Genomic DNA, 21,996 nt, shown 5'->3' with positions numbered 1-21,996 from the left:
AGATGCTGAGGATCAGAGTCGAGAGTGTGTTGCTGGGAAAGCGCAGCAGGTCGGGCAGCATCCGAGGAGTAGGAGAATTGATGTTTCGAGCCCCTTGATCAGAAAATAGGGTTGTGGGCTGAGATAAAGGGGTGGGAGGTTGGGTTGTGTGAAGTTAGTTGAAAAAGCGATAGGTGGATGAAGGTGAGGGAGAAGGTGATGCGTCTGGGGGGAGTGACGGACAGGTCAGGAGACCCACACCGAGCTGGAAGTATGGGACTTGGATAATGTGGAGGGAGGGGAAATTAGGAAGCTGTTGAAATCCACATTTATATTGTGTGGTTGCAGGGTCCCAAGATGGAATATGAGGCTTTCCTCCTCCAGGCATCGGGTGGTAATGGTTTGCGGTGGAGGCGGCCCAGTACCTGCATGACCTTGATGGAGTGGAAGGTGAAATTGGAATGGTCAGCCACAGGGCGGTGAGCATAGTTTTTATGCAGTATTATGGAGATGGGAGGCAGGAGGATTAAAGGATAGGTGGAGATAGAGCCCCAAGAGAGAGAAAAATAGTTGGACAGACAAAGGAGTGGATAAAGACAAACCTGGGAGATGGTGCTAATGGGGACAATTAGTCGCTGACAATGGGTTGTGTGTGGTAGCAGCCCATGTAATGAAGAGGCCTGGTATGTGGGGGTGGGGGAAAGCTTGGGGAAAACTTAAATTGCAACCCTAAAATTGTTGAACTCAATAAGAAGTCCAGAATGCTGCATTTTCCAAATGGGAAATGTAGTGCTGTCCTTCCAGCTTGCTCTGAGCTTCACTGGAGCACTGCAGCAAGTCTGAGACAGAGGTGTTGGCCAGGGACCAGGGTGGGGTGTTGTAGTGGCAGGCAACTGGAAGCTCAGGGTCTTCTTTGCGGACAGGTTGTAGGTGTTTTACAAAACGGTCACCCAGTCTGTGCTTTGTTTCCCTTATGTGCTAGAGACCACATTGTGAGCAGAGAAAGCAGTAGACGAGGTTGTGGGATGTGCAAGTAAAGCACTGCTTCATCTGGAAGGTGTATTTGGGGCCTTAGATGGTGAGGAGGGAGGAAGTAAATGGTCAGATGTAGCATCTTCTGTGGTTGCAGGAGAATGTTCTGTGGGGCTGTGGATGGGGTGGGTGTGTTGGGAGTGAAGGACGAGTACACCAGGGTGTCCTGGAGGGAATGGTCCTTGTGGACGGCTGACAAGGGAGGGGTTTGGAATATGGGTCTGGTGGTGGCATCCATTTGGAGGTTGCATAAATGTTGTCTAACGATCCTCATTTGCATTATTAATCCATAAAATTGTGAAGATAATCACAATTTTATTTAAAAGCATTTTTAAAATCAATGGAAAATATTGGTATTGTGTGAGATGAACCTGCATGGAATGTGAGAACTGGTTGGATGAGACTGACTAACTACTAACCCTGAGTATAAAGTATTGCAATTTCCTCTGTTTTATATAAGACTCTCTCCACACTAGCTTGATGCTTGGATGATTCCTAGTGGTCTAGGGTGCAGGCTTCAAACCTGTTGCTGTTTAAAGACAGAGTGGTTCAATTCCACCTTCCAGGCGCAGTATGTGTGTAGAGGCTTGTGTTTAACTTGAGTCAGACGTTTAAAGGTTGGCTCAAGAATGTTATTTGAGAGGGGCATTTTGTTAAGATTATACTCATGATTAAAGAGCAAACATCAAAACAATTTCTTTAAACACAAAGCAAAGGTGCAATTTGATATGGGAGAGAGTTGATTTCTGTTTCTCTGAGGTGGAGTTGACTTCTCTCAGCCAGTCCAGAAAATCGTCAGACCATATTTCCCAAGGTCATAAATACGCATCCGCAGTGAAAATATGTTGCAATCCATCTGAAATGATCAACAGCCAGGCAAATCCCTTCATACCTCAACTGGCCATTTTGTTTTACCCTAAACATTTTACTTTCCAGCACCGGCCTCCCAATCCCCATAGTTTGTGACCTGTCTCAGCACTCACAGCGGTGCTATCCTCTGTTTTGGTCAACTTAACCGAAGCCACACCCACTCCATCTGGCTTATTCCTTTCCACTCAAGGTCACCAAAGGCAAATTGGTCACCTATCTCCATCTCTCAGTCAACGAATCAAGAATTGTTATGGTGTGACAGGATGCCATCTTGCCTGCCGTTCAGACAAGCATCATTCCCTAGTGCCACTCTCCTGCCTTTCCCCCTATAACCTTGCTCACTATTTCTATCCAAATAATAATCCAATATTCTCTTGCACACCTGTTGTACCCTGTCTCCATCACACTCCCATGATGTTCATTTTGTACAATAACTACTCACTCAGTGAAAATGCTTTTCTCTTCCATTACCTATCCCCATCTATGATCTCTCACCGCACCGTTTACCAGTGGGAAGCGTTTCTCCCTATCTACTCTCTTGGTCCTGCTCATCGTTTACCTAATCCCCTGCAATCCTGGAAGCATCAGTGGAGAGAAATCAGACTTAAAGTTTTAGGTCCAGGAACCTTTCTTCAGAAAGGAGGAAGTGAGGACTGCAGATGCTGAGGATCAGAGCTGAGAGTGTGTTGCTGGGAAAGCACAGCAGGTCAGGCAGCATCCGAGGAGCAGGAGAATCGTTGTTCCAAGCATAAGCCCTTCATCAGGACTGACGGTCGTGGGCTGCGATATAGGGGAGGGAGGTTGGGTTGTGTGAAGGTAGTTGTAAAAGCGATAAGTGGATGAAGGTGAGGGAGAAGGTGATGCGTCTGGGGGAAGTGATGGGTGACAGAGAGGTCAGGAGACCCATACCGAGTTGGAGGTTTGGGACTTGGATAATGTGGAGGGAGGGAAAACTAGGAAGCTATTGAAATCCACATTTATATTGTGTGGTTGCAGGGTCCCAGGATGGAATATGAGGCATTCCTCCTCTAGGCATCAGGTTGTAATGATTTGCGGTGGAGGAGGCCCAGTACCTGCATGACTTTGATGGAGTGGAAGGTGAAATTGGAATGTTCAATCACAGGGCGGTGAGCATAGTTTTTATGCAGTATTATGGAGATGGGAGGAGGATGATTAAAGGCTAGGTGGAGATAGATCCCCAAGAGAGAGAAAATACGTTGGACAGACAAAGGAGTGGATAAAGATCAGCCTGGGAGAAGGTGCTAATGGGGACAATTAGTCACTGAAAATGGGTTGTGTATGGTAGCAGCCCATGTAATGAAGAGGCCTGGTGTGTGTGGGGGTGAGGGAAAGCTTGGGGAAATGGGTTCCAACCCTAAAATTGTTGAACTCGAAAAGAAGACCAGAATGCTGCATTTTCCAAATGGGAAATGTGGTGCTGTCCTTCCAGCTTGCTCTGAGCTTCACTGGAGCACTGCAGTGAGCTTGAGACAGAGATGATGGCCAGGGACCAGGGTGGGGTATGTAGCGGCAGGCGACTGGAAGCTCAGGGATTTTTTTAAGGATGTAGGTGCTCGACGAAACAGTCACCCAGTCTGTGCTTTGTTTCCCAAATATACCAGAGACCACATCGTGAGCAGAGAAAGCAGGAGACGAGATTGTGTGATGTGCAAATAAAGCACTGCTTCACCTGGAAGGTGTACTTGGGACCTTAGATGGTGAGGAGGGAGGAAGCAAATGGACAGATGTAGCATCTTCTGTGGTTGCAGGAGAATGTTCTGTGGGGCTGTGGATGGGGTGGGTGTGTTAGGAGTGAAGGAGGAGTGCATCAGTGTGTCCCGGAGAGAACAGTCCTTGTGGACGGCTGACAAGGGAGGGGATGGGAATAAGGGTCTGGTGCTGGCATCCCTCTAGAGATCACAGAAATGTTGTCTAATGATTGTCATTTGCATTATTAATCTATAAAATGGTAAAGATAATCACAGTTTTATTTAAAAGCAATTTTGAACATCAGTGGAAAATATTGGTAATACAGAACATAAACCTGAATGCAATATTGAGAATTGAATGGAAGACACTGACTATCTACTCACCCTGAATATAAACTATTGGACCTTCCTCTGTTTTATATCAGACTGTTTCCACCCATGATTAATGCTTGGGTGATTCCTAGTGGTCTAGAATGCTGACTTCGATCCTGTAGCGGTCTCGTGACAGAGTGGCTCAATTCCGTCTTCCAGACGCAGTGTGAGTAGGGGCTTGTGTTTAACTTGTGTTTGATGCTTAAAGGTTGGCTCAGGAGTGTCATTAGTCAGAGGGGCATTTTGCTAAGATTATACTCATGTAATTTAAGAGCAAACATCAAAACCACTTCTCTACGCTCAAAACAAAGATGCAGTTGGTACAGCAGAGAATTGGGTTCATTTTCCCTGAGGTGGGGTGGGGAACAGGAGGAGCAGTTTGAACTAAGAGGTGGCAGGGTTTCCTGCAACTCACCTGCTCCTTGGATGCTATTTAACCTGCTGTGCTTATCCGGCAACACACTCTCGACTCTGATCTCCAGCATCTTCAATCCTCAATTTCTACTTTGCCAATTCCTCGCCCAATCCAGACAGCATCTGTGAAGAGAAATCAGTGTTAAAACTTTAGGTCCAGTGACCTTTCTTCAGAACATTCCCCTGCAATCACAGAAGGTGCTACATCTGTCCGTTTATTTCCTCCCTCCTTCACCATCTAAGGTTCCAAATACACCTTCCAGGTGAAGCAGCACTTTACTTGCACATCACACAATCTCGTCTACTGCTTTCTTTGCTTACAATGTGGTCTCCCGTATATTCCGGAAAGGAAAAACAGACTTGGTGACCATTTTGTCGAACACCTGCAACCTGTCCGCAAAGAAGACCCTGAGTTTCCAGTTGTCTGTCACGACAACACCTCACAGTTTTATTTAAAAGCAGTTTTGAACATCAGTGGAAAATATTGGTAATATGGAACATAAACCTGAATGCAATATTAAGAATTGAATGGAAGACACGGACTATCTACTCTGACCAACATCTCTGTCTCAGGCTCACTGCAGTGCTCCAGTGAAGCTCAGAGCAAGCTGGAAGGACAGCACTACATCTCCCATTTGGAAAATGTAGCATTCTGGACTTCTTATCGAGTTCAACAATTTTAGGGTTGGAACCCATTTCCCCAACTTTCCCCCACCCGCACACACCAGGCCTCTTCATTACATGGGCTGCTCACACACAAACTATTGTCTACGACTAATTGTCCCCATTAGTATCTTCTCCCAGGCTGATCATTTTCCACTCGTTTGTCTGTCCAACGGTTTTTCTCTCTCTTGGGGCTTTATCTCCACCTATCCTTTAATCCTCCTGCCAATTCCAATTTCATCTTCCACTCCATCAAGGTCATGCAGGTACTGAGCCTCCTCCACCGCAAACCATTACCACCCGATGCCTGGAGGAGGAACGCCTCATATTCCACCTTGGGACCCTGCAACCTCACGGGTAAATGTGGATTTCAACAGCTTCCTAATTTCCCTGCCTTCTACATTATCCAAGTCCCAAGCCTCCAACTCGGCATGGGTCTCCTGACCTGTCCGTCACTCCCCCAAGACGCATCACCTTTTCCCTCACCACCATCCACCTATCGCTTTTTCAACTACTTTCACACAACCCAACCTCCCTCCCCCATATCGCAGCCCACGACCGTCATTCCTGATGAAGGGCTTATGCTTAAAACATCGATTCTCCTACTCCTCGGACGCTGCCTGACCTGCTGTGCTTTCCCAGCAACACACTCTTGGCTCTGATCCTCAGCATCTGCAGTCCTCACTTCCTCCTTTCTGAAGAAAGGTCACTGACCCTAAAACTTTAAGTCTGATTTCTCTCCACAGATGCTGCCAGGATTGCGCGGGAATTAGATAAACGATGAGCAGGACGAAGAGAGTAGATAGGGAGAAACTCTTCCCACTCATAAAAGGTGCGGTGAGAGATTATAGATGGGGATTGTAATGGAAGAGAATTTTCACTGAGTGAGTAGTTATTGTACAAAATAAACATCGTGGGAGTGTGATGGAGACAGGGTACAACAGGCGTGCAAGAGAACATTGGATTATTATTTGGATAGAAATAGTGAGCAAGGTTATGGGGGGAAAGGTAAGACAGCGGCACTAGGGAATAATGCTTGTCTGAAGGGCCAATGCAGGCAAGATGGCCTCCTGTCACTCCATAACAATTCTTGAATCGTTGACTGAGAAATGGAGAAGGGTGACCAATTTGCCTTTGGTGACCTTGAGTGGACAGGAATAAGCCAGATGGAGTGGGTGTGGCTTCGATTAAGTTGACCAAAACAGAGGATAGCACCGCTGTGAGTGCTGAGACAGGTCACAAACTATGGGGGGGTGTGGGGGGTTGGGGAAAGGCACTCAAGCCCTATCATTGTTGAACTCAATAAGAAGCACTGAATGCTGCAGCGATCCCAAATGGAGAATGAGGTGTTGTTCTTCCAGCTTGTGCTGAGCTTTGCTGGAGCACTGCAGCGAGACTGAGACAGAGATGTTGGCCAGGGACGAGGGTGGTGTGTTGTAGTGACAGACAACTGGAAGCTCAGGGTCCTCTTGGCGGACAGGTCGTAGGTGTTCGACAAAATGGTCACCGAGTCTGTTTTTCCTTTCCGGAATGTACAGGAGACCACATCGTGAGCAGAGAAAGCAGTAGATGAGATTGTGTGATGTGCAGGTAAAGTGCTGCTTCACCTGGAAGGTGTATTTGGAACCTTAGATGGTGAAGGAGAAGGAAGTAAACGGACAGATGTAGCATCTTCTGTGATTGCAGGGGAATGTTCCGTGGGGCTGTTGATGGGGTGAGTGTGTTGGGAGTGAAGGAGGAGTGCACCAGGGTGTCCTGGAGGGAATGGTCCTTGTGGATGTTTAACAAGGGAGGGGATTGGAATATGGGTCTGGTGGTGGCATCCCTTGGAGGTCGCGGAAATGCTGTCTAATGATGAACCTCATTTGCATTATCTATCCATAAAATTGTGAAAATAATCACAATTTTATTTAAAAGCAGTTTTAAAATCAATGGAAAATATTGGCGATGTGTTAGATGAACCTGCATGGAATATTGAGGACTGGTTGGATGAGACTGACTACTAATGCTGAGTGTAAAGTATTGCAATTTCCTCTGTTTTATATAAGACTCTTCATGCAGGTATGATGCCTGGATGATTCCTAGTGGTCTAGGGTGCAGGCTACGAACCTGTAGCTGTTTCACGACAGAGTGGTTCAATTCCATCCTTCCAGGCGCAGTGTGTGTGAGGGCTTGTGTTTAACGTGTGTCAGAGGTTTAAAGGTCAGGTGGGGGATGTTATTTGGGAGGGGCAGTTTGTTAAGATTATACTCATGATTAAAGAGCAAACATCAAAACCCTTTCTTTAAACACAAAGCAAAGATGCAGTTTGATATGGCAGAGAGTTGATTTGTGTTTCTCTGAGGTGGGTGCAAGAACAGCAGGGACAGTTTGAATGAAGAGGTGGCATGGTTTCCTGTGACACAGCTCCATTCCTGCCCAGATTGACCGTACCCACGGAGGAAGCCATCAGCAAGAGTAGGTCAGAATCTCTTGTGTTCAGATCCAAATCCCCCACCTCATTACTGGTGCTGCTTTCAAATGGAGTTGACTCTCTCAGCCAGTCCAAAAGATCGTCAGAACAGATTTCCCAAGGTCATAAATACGCATCCGCAGTGAAAATACGTTGCAATCCATCTGAAACAATCAACAGCCAGGCAAACCCCTTCATAGCTCAACTGGCCATATTGTTTTAGCCCTAAACATTTTACTGTCCAGCACCGGCCTCCCAATTCACATACCCCCATAGTTTGTGACCTGCCTCAGCACTCACAGTGGTACTGCCCTCTGTTTTGGTCAACTTAATCAAAGCCACACCCACTCCATCTGGCTAATTCCTTTCCACTCGACAAATTGGTCACCAAAGGCAAATTGGTCACCCTTCTCCATCTCTCAGTCAACGAATCAAGAATTGTTATGGTGTGACAGGATGCCATTTTGCCTGCATTGGCCCTTCAGACAAGCATCATTCCCTAGTGCCACTCTCCTGCCTTTCCCCCATAACTTTGCTCACTATTTCTAGCCAAATAGTGATCCAATGTTCTCTTGCATGCCTGTTGAACCCTGTCTCCATCATACTCCCACGATGTTCATTTCGTACTACTCGCTCAGTGAAAATGTTTCTTTCTTCCATTACCTATCCCCATCTATGATCTCTTACCGCACCTTTTATGGGTGGGAAGAGGTTCTCCCTTTCTACGCTATTCATCCTGCTCATCGTCTACCTAATCCTCGTGCAATCCTGGCAGCATGTGTGGAGAGAAATCAGACTTAAAGTTTTAGGTCCAGTGACCATTCTTCAGAAAGGAGGAAGTGAGGACTGCAGATGCTGAGGATCAGAGTCGAGAGTGTGTTGCTGGGAAAGCGCAGCAGGTCAGGCAGCATCCGAGGAGTAGGAGAATTGATGTTTCGAGCCCCTTGATCAGAAAATAGGGTTGTGGGCTGAGATAAAGGGGTGGGAGGTTGGGTTGTGTGAAGTTAGTTGAAAAAGCGATAGGTGGATGAAGGTGAGGGAGAAGGTGATGCGTCTGGGGGTAGTGACGGACAGGTCAGGAGACCCACGCCGAGTTGGAAGTATGGGACTTGGATAATGTGGAGGGAGGGGAAATTAGGAAGCTGTTGAAATCCACATTTATATTGTGTGGTTGCAGGGTCCCAAGATGGAATATGAGGCGTTCCTCCTCCAGGCATCGGGTGGTAATGGTTTGCGGTGGAGGCGGCCCAGTACCTGCATGACCTTGATGGAGTGGAAGATGAAATTGGAATGGTCAGCTACAGGGCGGTGAGCATAGTTTTTATGCAGTATTATGGAGATGGGAGGCAGGAGGATTAAAGGATAGGTGGAGATAGAGCCGCAAGAGAGAGAAAAATAGTTGGACAGACAAAGGAGTGGATAAAGACAAACCTGGGAGATGGTGCTAATGGGGACAATTAGTCACTGACAATGGGTTGTGTGTGCTGGCAGCCCATGTAATGAAGAGGCCTGGTATGTGGGGGTGGGGCAAAGCTTGGGGAAAACTTAAATTGCAACCCTAAAATTGTTGAACTCGATAAGAAGTCCAGAATGCTGCATTTTCCAAATGGGAAATGTAGTGCTGTCCTTCCAGCTTGCTCTGAGCTTCACTGGAGCACTGCAGCAAGTCTGAGACAGAGATGTTGGCCAGGGACCAGAGTGGAGTGTTGTAGTGGCAGGCAACTGGAAGCTCAGGGTCTTCTTTGCGGACAGGTTGTAGGTGTTTTACAAAACGGTCACCCAGTCTGTGCTTTGTTTCCCTTATGTGCTAGAGACCACATTGTGAGCAGAGAAAGCAGTAGACGAGGTTGTGGGATGTGCAAGTAAAGCACTGCTTCATCTGGAAGGTGTATTTGGGACCTTAGATGGTGAGGAGGGAGGAAGTAAATGGTCAGATGTAGCATCTTCTGTGGTTGCAGGAGAATGTTCTGTGGGGCTGTGGATGGGGTGGGTGTGTTGGGAGTGAAGGAGGAGTGCACCAGGGTGTCCTGGATGGAATGGTCCTTGTGGACGGCTGACAAGGGAGGGGATTGGAATATGGGTCTGGTGGTGGCATCCATTTAGAGGTTGCATAAATGTTGTCTAATGATCCTCATTTGCATTATTAATCCATAAAATTGTGAAGATAATCACAATTTTATTTAAAAGCATTTTTAAAATCAATGGAAAATATTGGTATTGTGTGAGATGAACCTGCATGGAATATGAGAACTGGTTGGATGAGACTGACTAACTACTAACCCTGAGTATAAAGTATTGCAATTTTCTCTGTTTTATATAAGACTCTCTCCACACCAGTTTGATGCCTGGATGATTCCTAGTGGTCTAGGGTGCAGACTTCAAACCTGTATCTGTTTAGCAACAGAGTGGTTCAATTCCACCTTCCAGGCGCATTATGTGTGTAGAGGCTTGTGTTTAACTTGAGTCAGATGTTTAAAGGTTGGCTCAAGAATGTTATTTAAGAGGGGCATTTTATTAAGATTATACTCATGATTAAAGAGCAAACATCAAAACAATTTCTTTAAACACAAAGCAAAGGTGCAATTTGATATGGGAGAGAGTTGATTTCTGTTTCTCTGAGGTGGAGTTGACTTCTCTCAGCCAGTCCAGAAAATCGTCAGACCATATTTCCCAAGGTCATAAATACGCATCCGCAGTGAAAATATGTTGCAATCCATCTGAAACGATCAACAGCCAGGCAAATCCCTTCATACCTCAACTGGCCATTTTGTTTTACCCTAAACATTTTACTTTCCAGCACCGGCCTCCCAATCCCCATAGTTTGTGACCTGCCTCAGCACTCACAGCGGTGCTATCCTCTGTTTTGGTCATCTTAATCGAAGCCACACCCACTCCATCTGGCTTATTCCTTTCCACTCAAGGTCACCAAAGGCAAATTGGTCACCTACCTCCATCTCTCAGTCAACGAATCAAGAATTGTTATGGTGTGACAGGATGCCATCTTGCCTGCCGTTCAGACAAGCATCATTCCCTAGTGCCACTCTCCTGCCTTTCCCCCTATAACCTTGCTCACTATTTCTATCCAAATAATAATCCAATATTCTCTTGCACACCTGTTGTACCCTGTCTCCATCACACTCCCATGATGTTCATTTTGTACAATAACTACTCACTCAGTGAAAATGCTTTTCTCTTCCATTACCTATCCCCATCTATGATCTCTCACCGCACCTTTTACCAGTGGGAAGCGTTTCTCCCTATCTACTCTCTTGGTCCTGCTCATCGTTTACCTAATCCCCTGCAATCCTGGAAGCATCAGTGGAGAGAAATCAGACTTAAAGTTTTAGGTCCAGGAACCTTTCTTCAGAAAGGAGGAAGTGAGGACTGCAGATGCTGAGGATCAGAGCTGAGAGTGTGTTGCTGGGAAAGCACAGCAGGTCAGGCAGCATCCGAGGAGCAGGAGAATCGTTGTTCCAAGCATAAGCCCTTCATCAGGACTGACGGTCGTGGGCTGCGATATAGGGGAGGGAGGTTGGGTTGTGTGAAGGTAGTTGTAAAAGCGATAAGTGGATGAAGGTGAGGGAGAAGGTGATGCGTCTGGGGGAAGTGATGGGTGACAGACAGGTCAGGAGACCCATGCCGAGTTGGAGGTTTGGGACTTGGATAATGTGGAGGGAGGGAAAACTAGGAAGCTATTGAAATCCACATTTATATTGTGTGCTTGCAGGGTCCCAAGATGAATATGAGGCATTCCTCCTCCAGGCATCAGGTGGTAATGATTTGCAGTGGAGGAGGCCCAGTACCTGCATGACTTTGATGGAGTGGAAGGTGAAATTGGAATGTTCAATCACAGGGCGGTGAGCATAGTTTTTATGCAGTATTATGGAGATGGGAGGGGGATGATTAAAGGCGAGGTGGAGACAGAACCCCAAGAGAGAGAAAATACGTTGGACAGACAAAGGAGTGGATAAAGACAAGCCTGGGAGAAGGTGTTAATGGGGGCAATTAGTCACTGAAAATGGGTTGTGTATGGTAGCGGCCCATGTAATGAAGAGGCCTGGTGTGTGTGGGGGTGTGGGAAAGCTTGGGGAAATGGGTTCCAACCCTAAAATTGTTGAACTCAAAAAGAAGACCAGAATGCTGCATTTTCCAAATGGGAAATGTGGTGCTGTCCTTCCAGCTTGCTCTGAGCTTCACTGGAGCACTGCAGTGAGCTTGAGACAGAGATGATGGTCAGGGACCAGGGTGGGGTGTTGTAGCGGCAGGCGACTGGAAGCTCAGGGATTTTTTTAAGGATGTAGGTGCTCGACGAAACAGTCACCCAGTCTGTGCTTTGTTTCCCAAATATACCAGAGACCACATCGTGAGCAGAGAAAGCAGGAGACGTGATTGTGTGATGTGCAAATAAAGCACTGCTTCACCTGGAAGGTGTATTTGGGACCTTAGATGGTGAGGAGGGAGGAAGCAAATGGACAGATGTAGCATCTTCTGTGGTTGCAGGAGAATGTTCTGTGGGGCTGTGGATGGGGTGGGTGTGTTAGGAGTGAAGGTGGAGTGCACCAGGGTGTCCCGGAGAGAACAGTCCTTGTGGACGGCTGACAAGGGAGGGGATGGGAATAAGGGTCTGGTGCTGGCATCCCTCTAGAGATCTCAGAAATGTTGTCTAATGATTGTCATTTGCATTATTAATCCATAAAATGGTAAAGATAATCACAGTTTTATTTAAAAGCAATTTTGAACATCAGTGGAAAATATTGGTAATACAGAACATAAACCTGAATGCAATATTGAGAATTGAATAGAAGACACTGACTATCTACTCACCCTGAATATAAAATATTGGACTTTCCTCTGTTTTATATCAGACTGTCTCTACCCATGATTAATGCTTGGGTGATTCCTAGTGGTCTAGAATGCTGACTTCGAACCTGTAGTGGTCTCGCGACAGAGTGGCTCAATTCCGTCTTCCGGATGCAGTGTGAGTAGGGGCTTGTGTTTAACTTGTGTTTGATGCTTAAAGGTTGGCTCAGGAGTGTCATTAGTCAGAGGGGCATTTTGCTAAGATTATACTTATGTAATTTAAGAGCAAACATCAAAACCACTTCTCTACGCACAAAACAAAGATGCAGTTGGTACAGCAGAGAATTGGGTTCATTTTCCCTGAGGTGGGGAGTGGAACAGGAGGAGCAGTTTGAACTAAGAGGTGGCAGGGTTTCCTGCAACTCACCTGCTCCTTGGATGCTATTTAACCTGCTGTGCTTATCCGGCAACACACTCTCGACTCTGATCTCCAGCATCTTCAATCCTCAATTTCTACTTTGCCAATTCCTCGCCCAATCCAGACAGCATCTGTGAAGAGAAATCAGTGTTAAAACTTTAGGTCCAGTGACCTTTCTTCAGAACATTCCCCTGCAATCACAGAAGGTGCTACATCTGTCCGTTTATTTCCTCCCTCCTTCACCATCTAAGGTTCCAAATACACCTTCCAGGTGAAGCAGCACTTTACCTGCACATCACACAATCTCGTCTACTGCTTTCTTTGCTTACAATGTGGTCTCCTGTATATTCCGGAAAGGAAAAACAGATTTGGTGACCATTTTGTCGAACACCTACAGCCTGTCCGCAAAGAAGACCCTGAGCTTCCGGTTGTCTGTCACTACAACACCTCACAGTTTTATTTAAAAGCAATTTTGAACATCAGTGGAAAATATTGGTAATATGGAACATAAACCTGAATGCAATATTGAGAATTGAATGGAAGACACGGACTATCTACTCACCCTGAATATAAAATATTGGACTTTCCTCTGTTTTATATCAGACTGTCTCCACCCATGATTAATGCTTGGGTGATTCCTCGTGGTCAACATCTCTGTCTCAGTCTCGCTGCAGAGCTCCAGCGAAGCTCAGCACAACCTGGAAAAACAACACCTCATTTTCCATTTGGGAACTCTGCAGCATTCTGGACCTCGTATCGAGTTCAACGATTATAGGGCTTGAATGCCTTTCCCCAACCCCCACACACCAGGCCTCTTCATTACATGGGCTGCTACCATACAACCCATTGTCAGCGACTAATTGTCCCAATTAGCAGCAAATCATTCTCCCAGGCTGGTCTTTATCCACTCCTTTCTCTGTCCAAATGTTTCTCCCTCTCTTGGGCTCTATCTCCACCTATCCTTTAATCCTCCTGCCTCTCCACTCCCTTACTACTGCATAAAAACTGTGTTTAATTGAGGTGTCATCACTTCTGAAGAAAGGTCACTGAACCTAAAGCTTTAACACTGATTTCTCTTCACAGATGCCGTCTGGATTGTGCGAGGGATAGGCAAAGGATAAGTGAGGATTGAAGGTGCTGGAGATCAGAGTCGGGAGTGTGGTGCCAGAAAAGCACAGCAGGTCATGTAGCATCCAAGGAGCAGGAGAGTCGATGTTTCGGGCATAAGCTCTTCAACAGGAATTTCAAATGAAAAGTAAAATGTTGTGGACTGTCACAATAAGACCTAATGAACCAAGATGGAATATATCTTGCTGTTGATCGTTCCAGCTGGAATGTGACATTTTCATTGCAAATCCCTTTTTCTGATCTGGGGAATTCTGCCCTGATGATCTCCTGGCCTGCCAAACACAGGTCAACTCCATTGACATGGTAGCACCAGTGATGAGGTGGGGCTGGAGCGACTGATCACAGGAGAACTCAACCTACTCTTGGTGACAGCATCTTTGGTAGGTGCAGTCAATCTGGGCAGGAATGGAGCAATGTCACAGGAAACCCTGCCACCTCTTAGTTCAAACTGCTCCTCCTGTTCCACTCCCCACCTCAGGGAAAATGAACCCAACTCTCTGCCGTACCAAACTGCATCCTTGTTTTGTGTGTAAAGAAGTGCTTTTGATGTTTGCTCTTCAATCACATGAATAAAATCTTAACCAAATACCCCTCTAAATCCTCTGAAAAATAACACTACTGGAATCCTGAAGAAGTGCTTATGCCCAAAACATCGATTCTCCTGCTCCTCAGATGCTGCCTGGCCTGCTGTGTTTTTCCAGCACCACATTTTTCAACTCTGATCTCCAGCATCTGCAGTCCTCACTTTCTCCAAATTACACTACTGAGCCAACCTTTAAATACCTGACACAACACGATACTCACACTGTGCCTGGAAGGAAGAAATGAACCATTCTGTCACAAGACAGTTATAGGTTTGGAGCCAGCAACCTCAATCACTAGGAATCATTCAGTCATCATGCAGGTGTGGAGGGAGTCTCATATAAAACAGAGGAAAGTGCAACACTTTGTATTCGAGGTGAGTAGATAGCCAGTGTCATCAAACCAGCTCTCAATATTACAATTAGGTTCAAGTTCCGTATTACCAATACTTTTCACTTATATTCAAAACTGCCTTTAAAGAAAACTGTGATTATCTTCACCATTTTATGGATTAAAAATGCAAATGAAGATCATTAGACAACATTTCTGTGACCTTGAGAGGGATGCCACCACCAGACCCGTATTCCCATCCCCTCCCTTGTCAGCCATCCACAAGGACTGTCCCCTCCGGGACACCCTGGTGCACTCCTCCTTCACTCCCAACACACCCACCCCATCCACAGCCCCACAGAACATTCTCCTGCAACCACAGAAGATGCTACATCTGTCCATTTGCTTCCTCCCTCCTCACCATCTAAGGTCCCAAATACACCTTCCAGGTGAAGCAGCACTTTATTTGCACATCACACAATCTCATCTCCTGCTTTCTCTGCTCACGATGTGGTCTCTGGCATATTTGGGAAACAAAGAACAGACTGGGTGACCGTTTTGTCAAACACTTACATCCTGTCCGTAAAGAAACTCTGAGCTTCCAGTTGCCCGCCGCTACAACACCCCACCCTGGTCCCTGACCAACATCTCTGTCTCAGGCTCACTGCAGTGCTCCAGTGAAGCTCAGAGCAAGCTGGAACGACAGCACTACATCTCCCATTTGGAAAATGTAGCATTCTGGACTTCTTATCGAGTTCAACAATTTTAGGGTTGGAACCCATTTCCCCAACTTTCCCCCACCCGCACACACCAGGCCTCTTCATTACATGGGCTGCTCACACACAAACTATTGTCTACGACTAATTGTCCCCATTAGTATCTTCTCCCAGGCTGATCATTTTCCACTCGTTTGTCTGTCCAACAGTTTTTCTCTCTCTTGGGGCTTTATCTCCACCTATCCTTTAATCCTCCTGCCAATTCCAATTTCATCTTCCACTCCATCAAGGTCATGCAGGTACTGAGCCTCCTCCACCGCAAACCATTACCACCCGATGCCTGGAGGAGGAACGCCTCATATTCCACCTTGGGACCCTGCAACCTCACGGGTAAATGTGGATTTCAACAGCTTCCTAATTTCCCTGCCTTCTACATTATCCAAGTCCCAAGCCTCCAACTCGGCATGGGTCTCCTGACCTGTCCGTCACTCCCCCAAGACGCATCACCTTTTCCCTCACCTTCATCCACCTATCGCTTTTTCAACTACTTTCACACAACCCAACCTCCCTCCCCCATATCGCAGCCCACGACCGTCATTCCTGATGAAGGGCTTATGCTTAAAACATCGATTCTCCTACTCCTCGGACGCTGCCTGACCTGCTGTGCTTTCCCAGCAACACACTCTTGGCTCTGATCCTCAGCATCTGCAGTCCTCATTCCTCCTTTCTGAAGAAAGGTCACTGACCCTAAAACTTTAAGTCTGATTTCTCTCCACAGATGCTGCCAGGATTGCGCGGGAATTAGATAAACGATGAGCAGGATGAAGAGAGTAGATAGGGAGAAACTCTTCCCACTCATAAAAGGTGCGGTGAGAGATTATAGATGGGGATTGTAATGGAAGAGGATTTTCACTGAGTGAGTAGTTATTGTACAAAATAAACATCGTGGGAGTGTGATGGAGACAGGGTACAACAGGCGTGCAAGAGAACATTGGATTATTATTTGGATAGAAATAGTGAGCAAGGTTATGGGGGGAAAGGTAAGACAGCGGCACTAGGGAATAATGCTTGTCTGAAGGGCCAATGCAGGCAAGATGGCCTCCTGTCACTCCATAACAATTCTTGAATCGTTGACTGAGAAATGGAGAAGGGTGACCAATTTGCCTTTGGTGACCTTGAGTGGACAGGAATAAGCCAGATGGAGTGGGTGTGGCTTCGATTAAGTTGACCAAAACAGAGGATAGCACCGCTGTGAGTGCTGAGACAGGTCACACACTATGGGGGGGTGTGGGGGGTTGGGGAAAGGCACTCAAGCCCTATCATTGTTGAACTCAATAAGAAGCACTGAATGCTGCAGCGATCCCAAATGGAAAATGAGGTGTTGTTCTTCCAGCTTGTGCTGAGCTTTGCTGGAGCACTGCAGCGAGACTGAGACAGAGATGTTGGCCAGGGACGAGGGTGGTGTGTTGTAGTGACAGACAACTGGAAGCTCAGGGTCCTCTTGGCGGACAGGTCGTAGGTGTTCGACAAAATGGTCACCGAGTCTGTTTTTCCTTTCCGGAATGTACAGGAGACCACATCGTGAGCAGAGAAAGCAGTAGATGAGATTGTGTGATGTGCAGGTAAAGTGCTGCTTCACCTGGAAGGTGTATTTGGAACCTTAGATGGTGAAGGAGAAGGAAGTAAACGGACAGATGTAGCATCTTCTGTGATTGCAGGGGAATGTTCTGTGGGACTGTTGATGGGGTGAGTGTGTTGGGAGTGAAGGAGGAGTGCACCAGGGTGTCCTGGAGGGAATGGTCCTTGTGGACGTTTAACAAGGGAGGGGATTGGAATATGGGTCTGGTGGTGGCATCCCTTGGAGGTCGCGGAAATGTTGTCTAATGATGAACCTCATTTGCATTATCTATCCATAAAATTGTGAAAATAATCACAATTTTATTTAAAAGCAGTTTTAAAATCAATGGAAAATATTGGCGATGTGTTAGATGAACCTGCATGGGATATTGAGGACTGGTTGGATGAGACTGACTATCTACTAATGCTGAGTGTAAAGTATTGCAATTTCCTCTGTTTTATATAAGACTCTTCATGCAGGTATGATGCCTGGATGATTCCTAGTGGTCTAGGGTGCAGGCTTCAAACCTGTAGCTGTTTAGCGACAGAGTGGTTCAATTCCACCTTCCAGGCACAGTGTGTGTAAGGGCTTGTGTTTAACGTGTGTCAGAGGTTTAAAGGTCAGGTGGGGGATGTTATTTGGGAGGGGCAGTTTGTTAAGATTATACTCATGATTAAAGAGCAAACATCCAAACCCTTTCTTTAAACACAAAGCAAAGATGCAGTTTGATATGGCAGAGAGTTGATTTGTGTTTCTCTGAGGTGGGTGCAAGAACAGCAGGGACAGTTTGAATGAAGAGGTGGCATGGTTTCCTGTGACACAGCTCCATTCCTGCCCAGATTGACCGTACCCACAGAGGAAGCCATCAGCAAGAGTAGGTCAGAATCTCTTGTGTTCAGATCCAAATCCCCCACCTCATTACTGGTGCTGCTTTCAAATGGAGTTGACTCTCTCAGCCAGTCCAAAAGATCGTCAGAACAGATTTCCCAAGGTCATAAACACGCATCCGCAGTGAAAATACGTTGCAATCCATCTGAAACAATCAACAGCCAGGCAAACCCCTTCATAGCTCAACTGGCCATATTGTTTTAGCCCTAAACATTTTACTGTCCAGCACCGGCCTCCCAATTCACATACCCCCATAGTTTGTGACCTGCCTCAGCACTCACAGTGGTACTGCCCTCTGTTTTGGTCAACTTAATCAAAGCCACACCCACTCCATCTGGCTAATTCCTTTCCACTCGACAAATTGGTCACCAAAGGCAAATTGGTCACCCTTCTCCATCTCTCAGTCAACGAATCAAGAATTGTTATGGTGTGACAGGATGCCATTTTGCCTGCATTGGCCCTTCAGACAAGCATCATTCCCTAGTGCCACTCTCCTGCCTTTCCCCCATAACTTTGCTCACTATTTCTAGCCAAATAGTGATCCAATGTTCTCTTGCATGCCTGTTGAACCCTGTCTCCATCATACTCCCACGATGTTCATTTCGTACTACTCGCTCAGTGAAAATGTTTCTTTCTTCCATTACCTATCCCCATCTATGATCTCTTACCGCACCTTTTACGGGTGGGAAGAGGTTCTCCCTATCTACTCTATTCATCCTGCTCATCATTTACCTAATCTTCGTGCAATCCTGGCAGCATCTGTGGAGAGAAATCAGACTTAAAGTTTTAGATCCAGGAACCATTCTTCAGAAAGGAGGAAGTGAGGACTGCAGGTGCTGAGAATCAGAGTCGAGAGTGTGTTGCTGGGAAAGCGCAGCAGGTGAGGAAGCATCCGAGGAGTAGGAGAATTGATGTTTCGAGCCCCTTGATCAGAAAATAGGGTTGTGGGCTGAGATGAAGGGGAGGGAGGTTGGGTTGTGTGAAGTTAGTTGAAAAAGCGATAGGTGGATGAAGGTGAGGGAGAAGGTGATGCGTCTGGGGGTAGTGACGGACAGGTCAGGAGACCCACACCGAGCTGGAAGTATGGGACTTGGATAATGTGGAGGGAGGGGAAATTAGGAAGCTGTTGAAATCCACATTTATATTGTGTGGTTGCAGGGTCCCAAGATGGAATATGAGGCTTTCCTCCTCCAGGCATCGGGTGGTAATGGTTTGCGGTGGAGGCGGACCAGTACCTGCATGACCTTGATGGAGTGGAAGGTGAAATTGGAATGGTCAGCCACAGGGCGGTGAGCATAGTTTTTATGCAGTATTATGGAGATGGGAGGCAGGAGGATTAAAGGATAGGTGGAGATAGAGCCCCAAGAGAGAGAAAAATAGTTGGACAGACAAAGGAGTGGATAAAGACAAACCTGGGAGATGGTGCTAATGGGGACAATTAGTCGCTGACAATGGGTTGTGTGTGGTAGCAGCCCATGTAATGAAGAGGCCTGGTATGTGGGGGTGGGGGAAAGCTTGGGGAAAACTTAAATTGCAACCCTAAAATTGTTGAACTCAATAAGAAGTCCAGAATGCTGCATTTTCCAAATGGGAAATGTAGTGCTGTCCTTCCAGCTTGCTCTGAGCTTCACTGGAGCACTGCAGCAAGTCTGAGACAGAGGTGTTGGCCAGGGACCAGGGTGGGGTGTTGTAGTGGCAGGCAACTGGAAGCTCAGGGTCTTCTTTGCGGACAGGTTGTAGGTGTTTTACAAAACGGTCACCCAGTCTGTGCTTTGTTTCCCTTATGTGCTAGAGACCACATTGTGAGCAGAGAAAGCAGTAGACGAGGTTGTGGGATGTGCAAGTAAAGCACTGCTTCATCTGGAAGGTGTATTTGGGACCTTAGATGGTGAGGAGGGAGGAAGTAAATGGTCAGATGTAGCATCTTCTGTGGTTGCAGGAGAATGTTCTGTGGGGCTGTGGATGGGGTGGGTGTGTTGGGAGTGAAGGACGAGTACACCAGGGTGTCCTGGAGGGAATGGTCCTTGTGGACGGCTGACAAGGGAGGGGTTTGGAATATGGGTCTGGTGGTGGCATCCATTTGGAGGTTGCATAAATGTTGTCTAACGATCCTCATTTGCATTATTAATCCATAAAATTGTGAAGATAATCACAATTTTATTTAAAAGCATTTTTAAAATCAATGGAAAATATTGGTATTGTGTGAGATGAACCTGCATGGAATGTGAGAACTGGTTGGATGAGACTGACTAACTACTAACCCTGAGTATAAAGTATTGCAATTTCCTCTGTTTTATATAAGACTCTCTCCACACTAGCTTGATGCTTGGATGATTCCTAGTGGTCTAGGGTGCAGGCTTCAAACCTGTAGCTGTTTAAAGACAGAGTGGTTCAATTCCACCTTCCAGGCGCATTATGTGTGTAGAGGCTTGTGTTTAACTTGAGTCAGATGTTTAAAGGTTGGCTCAAGAATGTTATTTAAGAGGGGCATTTTACTAAGATTATACTCATGATTAAAGAGCAAACATCAAAACAATTTCTTTAAACACAAAGCAAAGGTGCAATTTGATATGGGAGAGAGTTGATTTCTGTTTCTCTGAGGTGGAGTTGACTTCTCTCAGCCAGTCCAGAAAATCGTCAGACCATATTTCCCAAGGTCATAAATACGCATCCGCAGTGAAAATATGTTGCAATCCATCTGAAACGATCAACAGCCAGGCAAATCCCTTCATACCTCAACTGGCCATTTTGTTTTACCCTAAACATTTTACTTTCCAGCACCGGCCTCCCAATCCCCATAGTTTGTGACCTGCCTCAGCACTCACAGCGGTGCTATCCTCTGTTTTGGTCATCTTAATCGAAGCCACACCCACTCCATCTGGCTTATTCCTTTCCACTCAAGGTCACCAAAGGCAAATTGGTCACCTACCTCCATCTCTCAGTCAACGAATCAAGAATTGTTATGGTGTGACAGGATGCCATCTTGCCTGCCGTTCAGACAAGCATCATTCCCTAGTGCCACTCTCCTGCCTTTCCCCCTATAACCTTGCTCACTATTTCTATTCAAATAATAATCCAATATTCTCTTGCACACCTGTTGTACCCTGTCTCCATCACACTCCCATGATGTTCATTTTGTACAATAACTACTCACTCAGTGAAAATGCTTTTCTCTTCCATTACCTATCCCCATCTATGATCTCTCACCGCACCTTTTACCAGTGGGAAGCGTTTCTCCCTATCTACTCTCTTGGTCCTGCTCATCGTTTACCTAATCCCCTGCAATCCTGGAAGCATCAGTGGAGAGAAATCAGACTTAAAGTTTTAGGTCCAGGAACCTTTCTTCAGAAAGGAGGAAGTGAGGACTGCAGATGCTGAGGATCAGAGCTGAGAGTGTGTTGCTGGGAAAGCACAGCAGGTCAGGCAGCATCCGAGGAGCAGGAGAATCGTTGTTCCAAGCATAAGCCCTTCATCAGGACTGACGGTCGTGGGCTGCGATATAGGGGAGGGAGGTTGGGTTGTGTGAAGATAGTTGTAAAAGTGATAAGTGGATGAAGGTGAGGGAGAAGGTGATGCGTCTGGGGGAAGTGATGGGTGACAGACAGGTCAGGAGACCCATGCCGAGTTGGAGGTTTGGGACTTGGATAATGTGGAGGGAGGGAAAACTAGGAAGCTATTGAAATCCACATTTATATTGTGTGCTTGCAGGGTCCCAAGATGAATATGAGGCATTCCTCCTCCAGGCATCAGGTGGTAATGATTTGCAGTGGAGGAGGCCCAGTACCTGCATGACTTTGATGGAGTGGAAGGTGAAATTGGAATGTTCAATCACAGGGCGGTGAGCATAGTTTTTATGCAGTATTATGGAGATGGGAGGGGGATGATTAAAGGCGAGGTGGAGACAGAACCCCAAGAGAGAGAAAATACGTTGGACAGACAAAGGAGTGGATAAAGACAAGCCTGGGAGAAGGTGTTAATGGGGGCAATTAGTCACTGAAAATGGGTTGTGTATGGTAGCGGCCCAT

At 46.4% G+C, this 21,996-nt stretch overlaps 4 non-coding genes across 4 annotated transcripts; all 4 read left to right on the top strand.

The window, feature by feature from the left end:
- The first annotated feature begins 1,493 nt into the window (after window positions 1-1,493).
- Window positions 1,494-1,580, top strand: trnastop-uca (transfer RNA opal suppressor (anticodon UCA)). The gene has a single exon. It is a non-coding gene; the product is annotated as a tRNA-Sec (tRNA).
- An 8,254-nt stretch (window positions 1,581-9,834) lies between these two features.
- On the top strand, window positions 9,835-9,921 carry trnastop-uca (transfer RNA opal suppressor (anticodon UCA)). Its single transcript has one exon. It is a non-coding gene; the product is annotated as a tRNA-Sec (tRNA).
- A 7,648-nt stretch (window positions 9,922-17,569) lies between these two features.
- On the top strand, window positions 17,570-17,656 carry trnastop-uca (transfer RNA opal suppressor (anticodon UCA)). Its single transcript has one exon. It is a non-coding gene; the product is annotated as a tRNA-Sec (tRNA).
- Window positions 17,657-20,295: 2,639 nt separating this feature from the next.
- Window positions 20,296-20,382, top strand: trnastop-uca (transfer RNA opal suppressor (anticodon UCA)). Its single transcript has one exon. It is a non-coding gene; the product is annotated as a tRNA-Sec (tRNA).
- The last annotated feature ends 1,614 nt before the right edge of the window (window positions 20,383-21,996 follow it).

Source organism: Hemiscyllium ocellatum, chromosome 33 (genome assembly GCF_020745735.1).
Source record: "Hemiscyllium ocellatum isolate sHemOce1 chromosome 33, sHemOce1.pat.X.cur, whole genome shotgun sequence".
Taxonomy (NCBI): domain Eukaryota; kingdom Metazoa; phylum Chordata; class Chondrichthyes; order Orectolobiformes; family Hemiscylliidae; genus Hemiscyllium; species Hemiscyllium ocellatum.
Note: the sequence above shows the minus strand (reverse complement) of the source record. Positions and strands in the feature narration are given on the sequence as shown.